General features: G+C 38.5%; 1 pseudogene across 1 annotated transcript; it reads left to right on the top strand.

The window, feature by feature from the left end:
- The first annotated feature begins 10749 nt into the window (after nt 1–10749).
- LOC104676690 lies at nt 10750–13589 on the top strand (annotated as a pseudogene). The gene has a single exon (XR_004056212.1). The product of XR_004056212.1 is annotated as a spermatogenesis-associated serine-rich protein 2 pseudogene (transcript).
- The last annotated feature ends 7999 nt before the right edge of the window (nt 13590–21588 follow it).

Below are 21588 nucleotides of genomic sequence, written 5' to 3' on the forward strand. Positions count from 1 at the left end.
CTAATAACATTTAACAAAGATGAGAAAGGCCTTCCTAAAATTCATAAGATGTTTTTACATGATTTTTTTCTTTTCATTTATAATGTGAAGTCAAAATATACTAAATTTGATACTTTCTTTTCTTGTGAAATAGAAACATGTTTTTACAAATATGCTTGTGCTTCAGATATACGTGTTTTGAGTGAAATACAAATATTTTTATTGTTGTCCGGACTGAGTGGCACACGCCTGTAATCTCGGAACAGTGGGAGGCCGAGGCGGATGGATCACGAGGGTCAGGAGTTCGAGACTAGCCTGGCTAACATGGTAAAACCTCATTTCTACTAATAATACAAAAAATTAGCTGAGCGTGGTAGCGTGCACTTGTAATTCCGGCTACTCAGGAGGCTGAAGCATGAGAATTGCTTGAACCTGGGAGGCAGAGGTTGCAGTGAGCAGAGATTGCGCCACTGCACTCTAGCCTGGGTGACAAAGCGAGACACTGTCTCAAATAAATAAATAAATAAATAAATAAAAATAAAGAGAAATATTTATATTGTTTATTTTATATTTATATTAAGGCTTAATATGTTTGGTCATTTTTATATTAACTTAAACCCTGAAGATACTTTAATTCTGACTCTTTGAAATAGACTCAATTTTAATTTTTATTAATCATTGGCTAATAGAAATTGTTCGTTTTTCTACCCTACCATCTCCTGGAAACCACATAATAAATGAATAACAAAGGAAAATTACAGAGGCAATTCAATTTCACATGCCATACTCTAGGCTGTTGCCAAAGCTACTTTCCAATGTATCAATCACTGTTTCCTGAGACAAGACTATAACTGGAAGGAACATCTGCCTACCAAGTACACAATGAAGACAGGAGTATTGCTAGCTTTTACAAAAATGTATCAATTTCTATGTCTTTAAATTAAACAGTATTTGCTAAAATTACTCAGTTATGCATGCTACAAAGTCAAAATAAAAGCCCTTATAGAACTCTTGCTGGGCAAGTAAAATAACTCAGTTCTAAATTTTACATTAAGAAAGAAGCTTTTAGTATCTAGGGACAGTCATTGTTGATCTTTATGGCATATTTTTCATATGAAAAGCTGCCTGATCATACAGGTTTTGTCAATGTGAGTTCTGCACTGATTGCCCCATGATCATACATGTTTTCTTTGACATAGGAAGTCACATTTCATTCCTTTTGGTTCTATGCATAACAGCTTCTTTGACAGTGGCAGCAACTGGTTCCTCTTCCTTCACTTTGGATCCATCCTGACCGATGGTGTTAAGTAGACCCATCTTTCTTTACTTCTCTAACTTCTTTTTAATTTAATGTATTTTTTAAATCAACAGATAAAATTATATGTGTTTGTCATGTGTAATGTGATGTTTTGGAGTATATGTACATTGTGGAATAACTAAATCTAGCTAATATCATGCATTACCTCATTTAGTTATCAGTTTTATGGTGAGAACAATTAGCATCCACTCTCCTAGCAGTTTTCAAGAATACAATATATTGTCATTAACCATAGACATCATGTTGTACCTTCTCTTCCTGATGTGTTAAAGGGGAAAAGTACAAACCAAAAAGGCTCTACCTCATTCTTTTAAAAGTCCCTTCTCATAATCCATTTACCTACTTCTTGTTTAGGTTCTTGCAATTTTCAAGCTGCTGTCTTAACACCTGAGGTCACTATCACACTTTCACCTACACATACATTTGACCTACTTGCTAGGCTTCCTTTAACAATTCTTCAAGTGGGCTTCATCCCTGGGATGCAAGGCTGGTTCAACATTCGCAAATCAATAAACGTAATCCAGCATATAAACAGAACCAAAGACAAGAACCACATGATTATCTCAATAGATGCAGAAAAGGCATTTGACAAAATTCAACAGCCCTTCATGCTAGAAACGCTCAATAAATTCGGTATTGATGGAACATACCTCAAAATAATAAGAGCTATTTATGACAAACCCACAGCTAATATCATACTGAATGGGCAAAAACTGGAAAAATTCCCTTTGAAAACTGGCACAAGACAGGGATGCCCTCTCTCACCACTCCTATTCAACATAGTGTTGGAAGTTCTGGCTAGGGCAATCAGGCAAGAGAAAGAAATCAAGGGTATTCAGTTAGGAAAAGAAGAAGTCAAATTGTCCCTGTTTGCAGATGACATGATTGTATATTTAGAAAACCCCATCGTCTCAGCCCAAAATCTCCTTAAGCTGATAAGCAACTTCAGCAAAGTCTCAGGATACAAAATTAATGTGCAAAAATCACAAGCATTCTTATACACCAGTAACAGACAAACAGAGAGCCAAATCATGAATGAACTTCCATTCACAATTGCTTCAAAGAGAATAAAATACCTAGGAATCCAACTTACAAGGGATGTAAAGGACCTCTTCAAGGAGAACTACAAACCACTGCTCAGTGAAATCAAAGAGGACACAAACAAATGGAAGAACATACCATGCTCATGGATAGGAAGAATCAATATCGTGAAAATGGCCATACTGCCCAAGGTTATTTATAGATTCAATGCCATCCCCATTAAGCTACCAATGAGTTTCTTCACAGAATTGGAAAAAACTGCTTTAAAGTTCATATGGAACCAAAAAAGAGCCCGCATTGCCAAGACAATCCTAAGTCAAAAGGACAAAGCTGGAGGCATCACGCTACCTGACTTCAAACTATACTACAAGGCTACAGTAACCAAAACAGCATGGTACTGGTACCAAAACAGAGATATAGACCCATGGAACAGAACAGAGTCCTCAGAAATAATACCACACGTCTACAGCCATCTGATCTTTGACAAACCTGAGAGAAACAAGAAATGGGGAAAGGATTCCCTATTTAATAAATGGTGCTGGGAAAATTGGCTAGCCATAAGTAGAAAGCTGAAACTGGATCCTTTCCTTACTCCTTATACGAAGATTAATTCAAGATGGATTAGAGACTTAAATGTTAGACCTAATACCATAAAAACCCTAGAAGAAAATCTAGGTAGTACCATTCAGGACATAGGCATGGGCAAGGACTTCATGTCTAAAACACCAAAAGCAACGGCAGCAAAAGCCAAAATTGACAAATGGGATCTAATTCAACTAAAGAGCTTCTGCACAGCAAAAGAAGCTACCATTAGAGTGAACAGGCAACCTACAGAATGGGAGAAAATTTTTGCAATCTACTCATCTGACAAAGGGCTAATATCCAGGATCTACAAAGAACTCAAACAAATATACAAGAAAAAAACAAGCAACCCCATCAAAAAGTGGGGAAAGGATATGAACAGACATTTCTCAAAAGAAGACATTCATACAGCCAACAGACACATGAAAAAATGCTCATCATCACTCGCCATCAGAGAAATGCAAATCAAAACCACAATGAGATACCATCTCACACCAGTTAGAATGGCAATCATTAAAAAATCAGAAAACAACAGGTGTTGGAGAGGATGTGGAGAAATAGGAACACTTTTACACTGTTGGTGGGATGTAAACTAGTTCAACCATTATGGAAAACAGTATGGCAATTCCTCAAGGATCTAGAACTAGATGTACCATATGACCCAGCCATCCCACTACTGGGTATATACCCAAAGGATTATAAATCATGCTGCTATAAAGACACATGCACACGTATGTTTATTGCAGCACTATTCACAATAGCAAAGACTTGGAATCAACCCAAATATCCATCTGTGACAGACTGGATTAAGAAAATGTGGCACATATACACCATGGAATACTATGCCACCATAAAAAAGGATGAGTTTGCGTCCTTTGTAGGGACATGGATGCAGCTGGAAACCATCATTCTTAACAAACTATCACAAGAAGAGAAAACCAAACACCGCATGTTCTCACTCATAGGTGGGAACTGAACAATGAGATCACTTGGACTCGGGAAGAGGAACTTCACACACCGGGGCCTATCATGGGGAGGGGGGAGGGTGGAGGGATTGCATTGGGAGTTATAACTGATATAAATGATGAATTGATGGGTGCTGACAAGTTGATGGGTGCAGCACACCAACATGGCACAAGTACACATATGTAACAAACCTACATGTTATGCACATGTACCCTAGAACTTAAAGTATAATAAAAAATAAATAAATAAATAAATAAATAAATAAAATAAAATAAACATCTACAGCAAAAAAAAAAAAAAAAAAAAAAAATTCTTCTAAGTTCACAGCATTGCTAAACATGGAGTCAAATATGTCAACGTCCCTAAGAGTTCATTGTTAAAATAACTCTACCCCTATGCACTAAACATGTGTCATAGTTGAACACGCTGTTTCATAACCTAGCATGTGAGTTGTAGTCTGCTTACGGTTGTGTTTTTATAAATGGTGAATTAGTGGGATCTCAATTAATAAATATTACTATACTTTTTTATTTTCCTGTCTATGTATTTCAATTGGTAATTTCCTGTATATTCTCTTTTTCCATATATTTTAAAAGTATAAAACATCTGAAGTAACAAAAGAATATGTGTAACATATATGTAAAGCAATCCCACTAGTGGATGTCTATCCCCCCCTAAAAAAAAAGTATTATATTAAAGGGAAACCTGTACTCTTATGTTTATCACAGCACTATTCACAATAGCAAAGAGATGGAATCAACCTGTGTCCATCATGGGATGACTGGCTTTAAAATGTGTTGTATAGACATAATTGAGTACTATAAAAAGCCATAAAAAGAATGAAGACATGTTTTTTTCAGAAATATGGATGGAACTGGAGACCATTGTATTAAATGAAACAACTCAGACACAGAAAGGCAAATGCCACATATTTTCTCACTCATAAGTGGGAGTTAAATAATGTGTACCCACAAACATAGAGTGTGGAATGATAGACAATGGAGATTAGAAAGGATGCTCAATGGGAGGAGGGTGGAAGATGAAGAATTGCGTAATCAGTACATTTTACATTCTTCCTGTAATAGATACACTAAAATCCTGAATTCACCACTACACAATATAACCATGTAACAATATTACACTTACAGCCCATAAATGTATGCCATTTTTTAAAAACTTAAAATAAAATGGGTGTTTATAATCCCTCCAACCAGTTTCAGACCTAGAACATAACCAGTACCTTGCATATAACTATGTGTTCCTCTCCTAGTTCATCTCATTCCTCCACCAACTGAGACAGACGATATTCAAAATATATTAATCTCTTGTTTTATTCTCCATGAAGTCTTTTTTTTTTTTTTTTTTTTTTTTTTTTTTTGACGGAGTCTCGCTCTGTCGCCCGGACTGGAGTGCAGTGGCGCCATCTCGGCTCACTGCAAGCTCTGCCTCCCGGGTTCACGCCATTCTCCTACCTCAGCCTCCCGAGTAGCTGAGACTACCGGCGCCCGCCACCACGCCTGGCTAATTTTTTTTTATTTTTAGTAAAGACGGGGTTTCACCGTGTTAGCCAGGATAGTCTCTATCTCCTGACCTCGTGATCTGCCCGCCTCGTTCTCCCAAAGTGCTGGGATTACAAGCGTGAGCCACTGCGCCCGACCTTATTCTCCATGAAGTCATATCACATATATATTTCCAAAAATATGCTGTTCGATATTGTTTGTTCCTGATTTTTATTTATATATGTGGAATCTCCTTAAAACCTTGCTCTTTTTTTTTTGGAAGGCCTAGGCGGGCAGATCACTTGAGGTCAGGAGTTCAAGACCAGCCTGGCCAACATGGTGAACCCAATCTCTATTAAAAAAAATATATATATATATAAATTAGTCTGTTGTGGTGGCAGGCACCTGCAGTTCCAGCTACTCAGGAGGGTGAGACAGAAGAATTGCTTGAACTTGAACCTGGGAGGCAGAGGCTGCAGTGAGCCAACCAACATGGAGTCACTCCACTACAGTGTGGGCGAGACAGTCAGACTCTGTCTAAAAAAAACAAAAAAAATAAAATAAAACAAAAAACCACTTGCTTTTTTAGTGCAAAATTATGTTCGTATATAATTTATTGTAGTCCTTATTTGTATAATATTCCATTGTGTACCTATACAATAATTTATCCATTATTCTGCCAGTAGGCAATTAGGATGTTTCTGGTTTGTTGCTATTGTAAATAATGCTACTGTGAACATTCTTGTATAGGTTTAGTGGCATCAGTTCCTTACGGTGTATGGCAAGGAGTAGAATTTCTGAATTTAAAAAAATTCAAATATTCAAACTTCCATCATAATGTTAAATTTTTTCCAAAGTGTTTGTATCAATTAACTTTTTCTCCAGCAGGGTATAAGAGTTTTCATATATCTCTATACCCTACATCACTTGTTATTATCTTTTTTTTTTTTTTTTTTTTTTTTTTTGGGAGGGAGTCTTGCTCTGTCTCCCAGACTGGAGTGCAATGGCACAATCACTGCAACCTCTGCCTTCCAGGTTCAAGCAATTCTCTTGCCTCAGCCTCCTGAGTTGCTGGAATTACAGGCACGTGCCACCAGGCCTGGCTAAATTTTCCTACACAATTACTTTTTTTCTTATTGATTTGTAGCCATTTCTACAATGTTTTTTACATCGGGCAGCCTCCCATGCCAGAGTTAGCTCATAGAGACTTTCCTGAATACTAATTCTTTGTTCAGTGTTTTGTTTTGTTTTGAGATGGAGTCTCACACTGTCACCCAGGCTAGAGTGCAGTGGCATGATTTTTGGCTCACTGCAACCTCCACCTCCCAGGTTCAAACAATTCTCCTGCCTCAACCTCCCAAGTAGCTGGGATTACAGGTGTGTGCCACCACATCCAGCTAATTTTTGTCTTTTTAGTAGAGACGGGGTTTCACCATGTTGGCCACGCAGGTCTCAAACTCCTGACCTCGGGTGATTCACCTGCCTCGGCCTCCCAAAGTGCTGGAATTATGGGTATGAGCCACAGCGCCTGGCCCTTTATTAGTTTGATATTTTGAAAATAAGTTCTCCAGGTTTGTTACTTGCCTTTTGACTTTTTGATGCTGTAATTTGATGAATGTTAATTGTTAATTTCAATATAGTCAACTATTAATCTTTTGTTTTTATGGTCTTACCTATCTTAATGACAGAAAGTTTACCAAATACTATTTCTTAAGATATTTAAGGTATTTCTCTCATTTTAAGTATTTAATTAGTGGGAATTAAATTTCATGTATTTTTTAAATATAAAAATACTCATCTCAGCCTAATCAAATAGTTTTTCTTTCTTCCTAACATGGCATTTCTTCCATATGTATTTCCACATGAAGTTGGGTCTCTTTCTGTGTTCTCCATTTCATTCTCTTGTTCGATTTCTTTATCTTTTTCTCCAGAGCTTCTATTTCAGTAATACACATCGGCACAGCATATCTACTTTTATTTGTCCTGATTTGTTAGACCTTTGTTCTGACTGGCCAAAAGTTCATTCTGATTGCTAAATATTGAACTCACAAAAATCATTAGAATATTTTAATATGTCATCCCGGCCTGGACCAATATACACTGTCTTAGTTATTATAACTTAATAATGTTGCAATAACTTATAGGATAAGTTCCTCATAGTATTCTCTTCTTTGAGAAAGCCTTAGCTCTTTGGGCTTTGTGCTTTCACATAAATTTTAAAAGAGATTTTCAATCTCCATATAACACCAGCTGGAATTCTGATAGAATTAGCTTGAATTTAAACATTCTATGGGATAATTTAATTATTTATAACTTTATGTCTTCCTTTTCATAAATGTAGGACATGTATCAATGTACTTAGAATATCTTTAATATCATTTTATGTATGTTTTTATATAAGTTTTACTTATCTGGGTAATAGTTTTTTATTATTATTGCCTATTGTAAATGTTTTTTAATTATATTTCTAACTTGTAATTAATTTTTAATCTTTTTCTGATTTATTTATAATCCATTCATTTTTACTGTTTTCTAAGCCATTCATATTTACTTATTGTACTATTCTGTTTTCACGCTGCTGATAAAGACATACCTGAGACTGGGAAGAAAAAGAGGTTTAATTGGACTAATAGTTTCACATAGCCGAGGAGGTTTCGGAATCATGGCAGGAACCGAAAGGCACTTCTTACATGGTGGCAGCAAGAGAAAAATGAGGAAGATGCAAAGGTGGAAACCCCTGACGAACCCATCAGATCTCATGATACTTATTCACTACCATGAGAACAGTATGGGGGAAACTGCCCTCATGTTTCAAGTTATCTCCCACTGGGTCCCTCCCAACACACATGGGAATTATGGGAGTACAATTCAAGATGAGATTTGGGTAGGGACACACAGCCAAACCTTATCACATGTTATTTCTTTCCTAATTGTCCTATTTTTCATATTACTGTTTTTACTTCTCTCTTCACTGTTTTAGAAATGTACACCCTATACTTCTTTTAGCTTTATCCTTGAAATTTATGAAAAAATTATAATATTGAATAATCTATTAACCTTTTTTTCAGAATAATACATGACTCTTAAGGCACTCCTTCTTCTCTCTCTGTTAACTCTAATCATGCCCCACCTAGCATACATGCCATTGTTGTTTTGAATTTTAGCTCTTTTGCCTACACTTATATGATATTTATTTAGATTCACATACATTTTCTATTTTATTTCTCACCTGTTCCTTTACGTTTCAGATTTTTCCTCTTCCTAAAAAGTACATTCTATTGTGAATTTCCTCAACCAAATCTGCCATTCTGTTAGAAGCAAAAGATCATGTGATGAATTTTCTAAACTCCCTGATAGAATAAAGCTCATGTATTTGCTCTACCCAGAATGAACACTAAATTCAAATGTTTGAAATTTCTTTTTCTAAAGTTAGAGCTCTTTATTTTTTAGCATATTCCAAAGTTGGCAAAAATATTCTCCCAGCTGGTATATGTGACAGTACTATCAGTGGATCTAATTCTATACATTTTATTTCATAAAAGTTTGTGTCTCTAATATATTTTTCAAAACGTTCTGATTTATTCTTGAAAACAGTTTCATTCAATAATCACATAATAGATACTGATTGTCTCACTGCATTACATCATTTATTTTATTTTTCAGAGCTGTCTTGTGGACTGTCTTGTGGACTGTATCTGAAATACAGTGACAATCCAGTCCTTCAATCTAAACCTTTTTTTGAAAACACAAAAGAACATGCCTATTAAATTGTGTGGCTGGTTCATCAAGAACCCGAATAGTATCCAAAATTTATACTCAGCCAGATGTCTTACAGATATTGAAATGACATAGACTTTAGATAGGTTGAAAGCTGCGTTAGTGTGGTCCTATCTGCCATTCTGTTTGGTCATTTTCTTACAAAACAAACAAACAAACAAACAAAAAACAAAACCCCAAGGTCAGCTTTTGTGTTCTACATTACCATGTTACCTATGCTGATGTATAAACCTCCACAAATATCTACCTGTCAGATAATAAACTCCATGCTTGAAAGGACTTTCATCGTTCTTATGTAAAGGATTTTAAAACTACTTTTATTTGCCATACAGTGCAAACCAAAAGTATATTTCCATACTTCTCTGCAGAACACATTTTAAGTAAAATTACTCTCGATCTTGTAGATACTTTATCAATGCATTTGTTGTAATGAAAATATTAAGACCCGTAAGCAAATGGCATAAAGATTTTCTTTTTTTTTTTTTTTTTTTCTTTTTTTGAGATGGGAGTCTTGCTCTGTCGCCCAGGCTGGAGTGCAGTGGCGCGATCTCGGCTCATTGCAAGCTCCGCCTCCCGGGTTCACGCCATTCTCCTGCCTCAGCCTCCCGAGTAGCTGGGACTACAGGCGCCCGCCACCACTCCCGGCTAATTTTTTGTATTTTTAGTAGGTATGGGGTTTCACCATGTTAGCCAGGATGGTCTCGATTTCCTGACCTCGTGATCTGCCCGCCATCCAGCCACCTTGGCCTCCCAAAGTGCTGGGATTACAGGGGTGAGCCACCACGCCCAGCCGGCATTACGAGTTATTATTTAAAAGTCTGATTTTAAGTAAAACCCTGGATAAGTTACTAGACTGCTATACACATTGTTATGCAAAACCGAGTCTATAGTACCTGGATATTTGAATGTAAAGTCTTTAGTAGGTTTCCTGCAGCTTCCTACTGCAGGAGAAAATAAGGTTTCCCTCTTTCTCTGTTTCATCAGTGTTCCACCTGGACCCTGCTGTTTTCAGATTTGTATTAAACATCACACAGCAGGGTATGGGTCTTTGTCTCTTGAATGGCCGATGAAGGGCCAAATGATGCAATCCAGAATCCTTAGCCTCTCTTGGGGTGAATCTTGACCAATGCGAAATGGGAAAGAGGAAGGAATTAAACAGATAAAATGCCTTTTAAAAATGTTTCCTATAGATTACTCTAAGTGTAATTCCTTTTGTATTTCTTTCAGAGCAGCCCTATAGATCAAGTAAACAAATCTGGCTTGTGACCTGCCATCAGTATCACATGATATCTTTTGCCTCATTTCCATTTTCCCTCACACCTGATACCTCAGGCTTTGTACTTGCCCCACCCCAACCCCCCAATTATTGCCAATGATATCTTTGTCTCCAGCTCTACTTTCTAGAATACGCAGAGAAAAGCAATCGTACATTTTTATAGCAAAGATTATATCTGTATAAAACAAAAATTATTCATACAATTAGAATTTGGTAGCTAGACAAAAACATACTGTGTCTTGGCATAAATAATACATGTTTCCTTAATTTATTTTCTTAAAAATAAAATATTTCGGACGGCGGCGGCGGCGGCGGCGGCGGCGGCGGCTCTAGAGGGAGAGGTGAAGGAGGCGGAGGATCTCTTTTCCTCTTCTCAGACCCGGGAGCGTCTGGGACGCGGATCCCGGAGCTGGGGCGACAAGGCGATTGCGGGGACCCGGGCTAGCTGCTGGCCACTGATATTCTACTTTCTGTCTCTATGAATGTGACTACCCTGGGTACCTCAGATAATCTCCCTGGAAAAGAAGACATGAATATCTGCAATGATACTTCCTGATAAGAAGTCGATACAAGAAAAGGAAAGGAGATTGACAGCTAGTGAGCAGAATTTCCAACAGCAGGATTTCGTATTTTTTGCTTCCAACTGCACACTTCCATTGCCCACTTTTGAATCAGAGATACCTACACAAAATCCAGACAAGGCAAAAGGATACTTTTCTTGTATATTTTTTGAGAAATATACATCTAATAAAATCTAAGAAACGACAATGTCCAGGAAACAGAGCCAGAAGGATTCATCAGGATTCATCTTTGATTTGCAGTCCAATACTGTACTGGCCCAGGGAGGGGCTTTTGAGAACATGAAAGAGAAGATAAATGCGGTACGTGCAATAGTTCCCAATAAGAGCAACAATGAAATCATCCTGGTTTTGCAGCACTTTGATAACTGTGTGGACAAAACAGTACAAGCATTCATGGAAGGTAGTGCCAGTGAAGTACTCAAAGAATGGACAGTAACAGGCAAGAGAAAGAACAAAAAGAAGAAAAACAAACCGAAACCTGCCGCAGAACCGAGTAACAGCATCCCAGATTCTAGCAAATCAGTTTCCATTCAAGAGGAAGAGTCTGCGCCTTCCTCAGAAAAAGGTGGTATGAATGGCTACCATGTCAATGGTGCCATCAATGACAGTGAGTCTGTGGACTCACTCAGTGAAGGTTTGGAGACACTTTCAGTAGATGCCAGAGAATTAGAGGATCCCGAGTCTGCCATGCTAGATACGCCGGATAGAACGGGATCCATGCTGCAGAATGGTGTCTCTGATTTTGAGACCAAGTCTTTGACTATGCACTGTATTCAGAATTCTCAGCAACCCAGGAGTGCTGCCAAATCTCTCTCAAGACCTACCACAGAAACTCAGTTTTCAGCTATGGAGATGGAAGATGTTCCCCTCTCCACCAATAAAAAGCTAAGTTCCAATATTGAAAAATCTGTGAAAGACCTCCAGCGCTGCACAGTGTCTCTTGCACGGTATCGAGTTGTAGTTAAAGAAGAGATGGATGCTTCCATTAAGAAAATGAAACAAGCCTTTGCTGAATTGGAGAGCTGTTTAATGGATCGAGAAGTGGCGTTGCTTGCTGAAATGGACAAAGTGAAAGCTGAAGCAATGGAAATTTTGCTCAGCCGACAAAAGAAGGCTGAACTTCTAAAGAAGATGACTCATGTGGCTGTTCAAATGTCAGAGCAGCAATTGGTTGAGCTCAGAGCTGATATCAAGCACTTTGTTAGTGAACGTAAATACGATGAGGATCTGGGACGAGTAGCCCGGTTCACCTGTGATGTAGAGACCTTAAAGAAGAGCATTGATTCATTTGGACAAGTGTCTCATCCAAAGAACAGCTATTCAACCAGATCCCGATGTAGCTCAGTTACATCTGTGTCCTTGAGTAGCCCAAGTGATGCCTCTGCTGCTTCCTCTTCCACCTGTGCCTCTCCTCCCAGCCTTACAAGTGCTAACAAGAAAAACTTTGCACCGGGAGAGACTCCTGCAGCCATAGCAAACTCCAGTGGCCAGCTCTACCAGCCACTTCGGGAGGTATTGCCAGGGAACAGACGAGGACAAGGCTACAGGCCACAAGGCCAAAAGTCCAATGACCCCATGAACCAAGGGCGGCATGACAGTATGGGTCGTTACAGAAACAGCTCGTGGTATTCATCTGGTTCCAGGTATCACAGTGCTCCATCTCAGGCACCAGAAAACACCAGTGAAAGAGGCCAGACTCACTCTGCAGGGACCCAAGGAACTGGAGTCAGCATGGAGCCAAGCCCTCCCATGCCTTCATTCAAAAAGGGGCTCCCCCAGCGCAAACCCAGGACCTCTCAGACTGAAGCTGTGAACTCTTGAGAGAAATTCCAGTTGGCCTCTCTCCTCTCTCCACACAATTCAACTTGATAACTGGACTTTAGGAAACTTATAGTTAGATTTAATAACAAAAAGAAGTTTATGTGTATTGCTTTTTGTGCCATTCTAAATATTGTTAGTTTCTTGTCTCCTTATTTCCTCTTTACCATTTTGGAGGAGGCTATTTTTTTCCTTGATCTTTCCCAGTGATATGGATTGAATCTGGTTGGTCATTTCCACCAGGAATCAGAGGCAGCTGTTACCAGGTTTCGGCCTTCCAGTTGACCCCTCCACTGTCCAGGCTGTCTCAGGAGGAGGTGAATCAGAGCTAGTCTGTCACCTTTCCAATCTAAGCAGAAGCCACAGGTGCCTGACAGGTTCCCTTCAACCATTTGACCAAGAGAGGCAATGAGGGGATCATACGCTGCACTGGATTTGCCAGAGAAGGGAAAATTTAATTAGTGAAAAGGAAAGAACACTAGGAAACATTTGAGAACCTGCCTCTATCCCAGAACGTGCCTGAGATTTGACACTCAAATCAGTGTTTAGTCTTCTGCTTGGCACCATAGCTCAACCTGCAGTTTCTTCAAAATGCCCAATGCCTTGTTTCCTATTACCTTAGATTGCAAACCAGTCTAGGGAAGTCTATGGGAAAATAGCATTTAATTAAAGTTTAAAAAAAAAAAAAAAAGATTGGGTGCAGTGGCTCACGCCTGTAATCCCAGCACTTTGGGAGGCTGAGGCGAGTGGATCACTAGGTCAGGAGTTCAAGACCAGCCTGGTCAACATGGTGAAACCCCGTCTCTAATAAAAATACAAAAATTAGCTGGGCATGATGGCGTGCGCCTATAATCCCAGCTACTCAGGAGGCTGAGGCAGGAGAATCGCTTGAACCCAGGAGGCGGAGGCTGCAGTGAGCTGAGATTGTGCCACTGCACTCCAGCCTGGGTGACAGAGTGAGACTCAGTCCCAAAAAAAAAAAAAAAAAAAAAAAAAAACATTTTTCTGTTTGAATGTTTGGAGACTTTTTTTTGTTCTCTCCCTTTCCTGAACCCTATTCTGATCCTGAACCAAATTTATAGCAATATAATTAGTGTTAATCTAAGGCATTACTCATCAAAAAATTGCTGCAATCAGTCTTTATAGTTGAATAAATAAAAACAGCTGCATAAATATTCCCACACAAAAAAAAATAAAATAAAATATTTCTTATATTTTTAAATTTCAAAGACATCTCTATTGATTTAAACAATAGTAATGATAGTGAGGAATAGTACTGAAATAGATTTCTGAGATTTGACTTAAGGCATTGGGATATCTAACAAGCCATAATTTTTCAAACATTATGAACAGATACTGAAAATCATAAAATGTTGTGATTCCAACAGGAATCAGATACAACAAAAGTCCCCAGAACAAACCATAAATAGCAGCAATCTTCTGGAAAGTTTTCACAAGGAACCTTTTCTTCTTCTTCCCATATGTTCCCCTCATGTAGATTTAGGTGGTTATAATGTTGTTTGAGAGGGTGAAGTAATAAGTGAAGGAAGAATTAAGGAATTATACTGTAGTAAGAGTCATTGTTAGGACATCTTCTCTGAGTCAGGTTGGGTCTAAGACATTTCCTTACTTCCGTGGATTTGGTAATGCCATGATGAAATAAAAACAACTGAAGTTTTCTACAACCTCTTGCCTCTGCTTTGTAGATTTACATTTTTAATAGGAGCTTCAAATAAAAAGAGGACTCACATGGTAATGAGGAGTGTATTTCAGTTGACAGATAAGTAAATGGAAGTCCAAAGAAGTTAGATTACTTCTGTAACTTGTGTTTCACTCCAAAGCCTGTTTATTTCATTATGCCCCATGCAGTAAATGAAAATAAAGTGAGGGGAGCAAATGAAAATGTTAAGATATTCAACTTAATTGAATTGGAGAAGTCATAAATATCTGTGGAAACTGCTGGAAATCAGTTTTGATAATTTTCTTTGAAAATATGATACAGTTATTCCATGAGTATGGTATGCCTTCCTAATAAGTCTTCGCTGCCTTCTGAACTATCATTAGATGGCAATAGATGATTCTGAAAGATACAGTCTCATTTAAGGTAACTCTTGTGTTGAGATGTCAAGAGGCAATTCTGTAGACAAAGGCTCCAGAAAATGATCTTCAATATATTGTCAAAGTTTAGGGGTAAGTCAATTGTTTGTGAAAATGCAATTCTCAAGCACCTTACCATTGAGCAGCATTGGTATCAGCTGACAACTTGCTAGAAATGCAGATTTACTATACCAGAACTGCATTTTAACAATGATCCCCAAATTTGAGAAGTAATGCTTTAATAGGCTTTTCAGAAATGTTGGGACTAGTTGAAGTCAAGAGAATAAGCATGAAAGCAATCACCCACCCAATTTAATTTTTCCTGAAAGCAAGGGGATAATAAATCTGCTTTCCAGTGTATGTATTTATCAAGGTTTTCCAGAGAAACACAAATAATAGGATGTGTGTGTGTTGGGGGGGGTGTACAGAAACAGATTTATTAGAAGATATTAGTTGATATGATTATGAAGGCTGACAAATCACAAGATCTACAGTCAGCAAGCTAGAAACTGAGGAGGGCCAATGGTAGTTCTAGTTCAAAAGCTGATAAACCTGAGACCCAGGAAGAGCAGATGTTTCTGTTTGAGTCCAAGGGCAGAAAAAAAACTGATGTTCCAGCTCAAGACAGCCAGGCAGGAGGAAAATTCTTCTTACTTAGGCTTTTTTGTTTGTTTGTTTGTTTGTTTGTTTGTTTTCTGTTCAGGTCTTCAAGGGATTGAATGGATTAGATGGGGCTCATTCACATAAGGGAGGGCAACCTGCTTTACTCAGTCTACCAATTTAAATGTTAATTCCATCCAGAAACACCCTCAGAAACACACCTAGAATAACATTTAACTGAATATCTGCACATCTTGTGGCCCAGACAACTGGCATAAAATTAACTATCAAAACTGGTAATAAATAGAACTAAATAAACGTAGTTCCATCACAAAATATAACTGTAAATCACTAAAGAAGTAGCCTCAACACAGTCCTGGGATTAAAAAAGCCATCCTCAGAAGATGAAGGCAGAATCATGTGACAGCCCCACATACAGTTTTTGGTTGGTTTTAAGACAAAATAACTTATTTAGATCTAAAACAGAGACACAAAGGAAAATACCTACACACAGATAATTCAATTGCAAAAATCAGAGCATGTGGAAAAAAATTCTGGCTACCATAAATATAATCTCAGTGTAAACATTTAGCAAAAAAAGCATAGGTAACATTAGACATTGTAATTTTAAATATTCAGATATTTAATTCTTAAATATTCTTAAGTTTTTCTTTACTGACATGTTATTATTTTGATTTGCAATCTGAAATCTAATATATTTCTATTGCACCAAAATATGAAAATCAGAAATTATTTTAGTTTTGATCCTTTAACTTTGAGCAGTATTTATTTTTAAGCAGTTTCTTAGTTGAAGGCAGTAGTACACAAATACAGGTACTCATGAACATGGATAAAATCTTGCTGACCGGTTTGTATGCTTACGGAAGCAACTAAGATATTTGTAGAATTCTGGTTTCTAATATTGCCCTATTTAGTTTTAGTATTATGTAGTCTTTTAATTTAACAGCATCCACTTGCAGTTTTTCATTCACATTGTCAAATTTTTAAGAGAAAATAAACTGGGAAATTGTAATTTATTTTCATAAAATTTGAAATCAAAGAAATCTTTTTTTTTTTTTTGAAAATTGGATCTTAATCTCAAAATTGTAGAACTTGGCCCAGGCCGTTGCTTTCATTTTGAAAATGAACTTCAACTCCAGAAAGACCAGTGTGTGCTCTGCCAAATAAATTTCTCAGTCACAGTCTCACTAGGAATGTGCAAATCATAGCATATGTTGGTGTAAATTCTTTTGAAGTCCTTGCCAAGAAATATTCGAAGGAATTCAATGGCTATAATATTCAAGGCTATAATAATGTTCATCCAAATGTTTTTGATCCAGTCTTCATCAGTTAGCTGATTTTCACTGTTTAAAACTTTCCATAAAAGGATTCAGCACCACTTCATACCAAACCACGTAACCTCATTTTAGTAGTGCCAACCACCATATTGTGCTTGCAGTTCATCAATCACAACTAAACTGTCTCCAGTTCAAGCCAAGAGAACACATCTAGGACAACAATGTCTGTTCTTACTCAGCATTTATTTCCTTTTTCTCTATCTCAATAGAACTTTTTTTTTTTTTTTTTTTTTTTTTTTTCTAGAAAATCCAAGCTTTCAGGGCAGGCTACACTGGTTTAAATATAATTCCCCTTTCAGTGATTGGTTCCAGGAAAGGTCTCTCATCTTCCTCTGACTATTACAGTGTGTTAAAAATTGTGTGCAGCACCTCATCCATCAGGCATCTTGCTAAAGCCTGAGTATGAAACTGGCATTGAGGATTCCTATGATATTTAATGAGACATTGAGATATTAAAGCCACCAACTTTAAAACCTCTTTCTCTGGACTTTCTGCATGCAACATTAATATTTTTCCTATTTTTAAGCCAATTGAAATGGAAATTTTCTATTCCTTGCAGCTGAAAGAATCTTGTGTGATAGGTGAAGGGTTTCACTTTGAGCTTTTGAACAATTCCAACCTCTGGAATGATTTAATTAATCTATGTTCATTCAGCATTGTAAAATGTTGTCCAGTCACACATAAGTTCTGTAACAGATACAGTGTTAGAAGGACCATTCCTTGGCTACAATATTTGTAGATACTCTTACCAACTTTGACCAGTTTTTCAGTAAAATTTATAAGATTCTTTCCAAAATAAAGGTTAAATCAAGGACTATAAGTCATTCTATTATAAAAATACATGCACGTGCATGTTAAGTGCAGCACTGTTCACAGTAACAAAGACATGGAATCAACTTAAATGCCCATCAATGGTAGACTAGATAAAGAAAATGTGGCACATACACATCATGGAATACAATGCAGTCACAAGAAGGAACGAGATCGTGTCCTTTGCAGGGACATAGATGAAGCTGGAGACCATTATCCTCAGCAAACTAACACAGGAGCAGAAACCCAAATAATGCATGTTCTTCCTTATAAGTGGGAGCTGAATGATGAAAACACATGGACACATAGAGAGGAACAACACACGCTGGGGTCTGTTGGAGGGTGGAAGGTGGGAGGAGGGAGAAGATCAGGAAAGTAACTAATGGGGACTAGGCTTAATACCTGGGTGGTGGAAATAATCTGCATAGCAAACCCCCTCGATACAAGTTTACATATTTTCCAAACCCTGCAAATGTACCCCTGAACTTAAATTAAAAGTTAAAAAAGAAATACCTACATGCAGATAATTCAATTGCAAATAATAAAAGTCATAATAAAAGTAGAAACTGAGATTTAAGACACTCCCCAAATAAAAATATTTAATCAATTCCTAATACTGCAATTGTCATAGGCATCATGTATAAATTTTTTAATCATGCAAAAATTCTCTCCCAATAAATATTATTATCTAGATGTCTATATCTGGATTCTAATGCTCACCATACAAAAATCCCACAAATGATTTGACTTTCCCATGCAATTTATTCTGGAAATTATCAGCTAAACCTTCAACATGCTGATAAGTAGTATTTCTAGGAAGAATTAAATTAAGAAAATATTATGAGGGGGTGGAGCAAGATGGCCGAATAGGAACAGCTCCAGTCTCCAACTCCCAGCGCGAGCGACACAGAAGACCGGTGATTTCTGCATTTTCAACTGAGGTACTGGGGACATCTCACTAGGGAGTGCCGGACAATCGGTGCTGGTCAGCTGCTGCAGCCTGACAGGCGAGAGCTGAAGCAGGGCGAGGCATCGCCTCACCTGGGAAGTGCAAGGGGGAAGGGAATCCCTTTTCCTAGCCAGGGGAACTGAGACACACAACACCTGGAAAATCAGGTAACTCCCACCCCAATACCGCGCTTTAAGCAACGGGCACACCAGAAGAATATATCCCTCACCTGGCCGGGAGGGTCCCATGCCCACGGAGCCTCCCTCATTGTTAACACGGCAGTCTGCGGCGATCTAACCGCAAGGCAGCAGCGAGGCTGGGGGAGGGGCGCCCGCCATTGCTGAGGCTTAAGTAGGTAAACAAAGCCGCTGGGAAGCTCGAACTGGGTGGAGCTCACAGCAGCTCAAGGAAACCTGCCTGTCTCTATAGACTCTACCTCTGGGGGGCAGGGCTCAGCTAAAAAACAACAAGGGGAAACAGCAGAGGCCTGAGCAGACACGAACGACTCTGTCTGACAGCTTTGAAGAGAGGAGTGGATCTCCCAACACGGAGGCTGAGATCTGAGAACAGACAGACTGCCTGCTCAAGTGGGTCACTGACCCCTGAGTAGCCTAACTGGGAGACATCACCCACTAGGGGCAGTCTGACACCCCACACCTCACAGGGTGGAGCACACCCCTGAGAGGAAGCTTCCAAAGTAAGAATCAGACAGGTACACTCGCTATTCAGCAATATTCTATCTTCTGCAACCTCTGCTGCTGATACCCAGGCAAACAGGGTCTGGAGTGGACCTCAAGCAATCTCCAACAGACCTATAGCTGAGGGTCCTGACTGTCAGAAGGAAAACTATCAAACAGGAAGGACACCTATACCAAATCCCCATCAGTACGTCACCATCATCAAAGACCAGAGACAGATAAAACCACAAAGATGGGGAAAAAGCAGGGCAGAAAAGCTGGAAATTCAAAAAATAAGAGCGCATCTCCCCCTGCAAAGGAGCGCAGCCCATCACCAGCAACGGATCGAAGCTGGTCAGAGAATGACTTTGATGAGATGAGAGAAGAAGGCTTCAGTCCCTCAAACTTCTCAGAGCTAAAGGAGGAATTACGTACCCAGCGCAAAGAAACTAAAAATCTTGAAAAAAGAGTGGAAGAATTGACAGCTAGACTAATTAATGCAGAGAAGGTCATAAACGAAATGACAGAGATGAAAACCATGACACGAGAAATACGTGACAAATGCACAAGCTTCAGTAACCGACTCGATCAACTGGAAGAAAGAGTATCAGCGATTGAGGATCAAATGAATGAAATGAAGCGAGAAGAGAATCCAAAAGAAAAAAGAAGAAAAAGAAATGAACAAAGCCTGCAAGAAGTATGGGATTATGTAAAAAGACCAAATCTACGTCTGATTGGGGTGCCTGAAAGTGAGGGAGAAAATGGAACCAAGTTGGAAAACACTCTGCAGGATATCATCCAGGAGAACTTCCCCAACCTAGTAGGGCAGGCCGACATTCAAATTCAGGAAATACAGAGAACACCACAAAGATACTCCTCGAGAAGAGCAGCTCCAAGACACATAATTGCCAGATTCACCAAAGTTGAAATGAAGGAAAAAATCTTAAGGGCAGCCAGAGAGAAAGGTCGGGTTACCCACAAAGGGAAGCCCATCAGACTAACAGCAGATCTCTCGGCAGAAATTCTACAAGCCAGAAGAGAGTGGGGGCCAATATTCAACGTTCTTAAAGAAAAGAATTTTAAACCCAGAATTTCATATCCAGCCAAACTAAGTTTCATAAGTGAGGGAGAAATAAAATCCTTTACAGATAAGCAAATGCTTAGAGATTTTGTCACCACCAGGCCTGCCTTACAAGAGACCCTGAAGGAAGCCCTAAACATGGAAAGGAACAACGGGTACCAGCCATTGCAAAAACATGCCAAAATGTAAAGACCATCGAGGCTAGGAAGAAACTGCATCAACTAACGAGCAAAATAACCAGTTAATATCATAATGGCAGGATCAAGTTCACACATAACAATATTAACCTTAAATGTAAATGTACTAAATGCTCCAATTAAAAGACACAGACTGGCAAACTGGATAAAGAGTCAAGACCCACCAGTCTGCTGTATTTAGGAGACCCATCTCACATGCAGAGACATACATAGGCTCAAAATAAAGGGATGGAGGAAGATCTACCAAGCAAATGGAGAACAAAAAAAGCAGGGGTTGCAATCCTAGTCTCTGATAAAATAGACTTTAAACCATCAAAGATCAAAGGAGACAAAGAAGGCCATTACATAATGGTAAAGGGATCAATTCAACAGGAAGAGCTAACTATCCTAAATATATATGCACCCAATACAGGAGAACCCAGATTCATTAAGCAAGTCCTTAGAGACTTACAAAGAGACTTAGACTCCCATACAATAATAATGGGAGACTTCAACACCCCACTGTCAACATTAGACAGATCAACGAGACAGAAAGTTAACAAGGATATCCAGGAATTGAACTCATCTCTGCACCAAGCGGACCTAATAGACATCTATAGAACTCTCCACCCCAAATCAACAGAATATACATTCTTCTCAGCACCACATCGCACTTATTCCAAAATTGACCACATAATTGGAAGTAAAGCACTCCTCAGCAAATGTAAAAGAACAGAAATTATAACAAACTGTCTCTCAGACCACAGTGCAATCAAACTAGAACTCAGGACTAAGAAACTCAATCAAAACTGCTCAACTACATGGAAACTGAACAACCTGCTCCTGAATGACTACTGGGTACATAATGAAATGAAGGCAGAAATAAAGATGTTCTTTGAAACCAATGAGAACAAAGATACAACATACCAGAATCTCTGGGACACATTTAAAGCAGTGTGTAGAGGGAAATTTATAGCACTAAATGCCCACAAGAGAAAGCAGG

Source organism: Rhinopithecus roxellana, chromosome 3, assembly GCF_007565055.1.
Source record: "Rhinopithecus roxellana isolate Shanxi Qingling chromosome 3, ASM756505v1, whole genome shotgun sequence".
NCBI lineage: Eukaryota > Metazoa > Chordata > Mammalia > Primates > Cercopithecidae > Rhinopithecus > Rhinopithecus roxellana.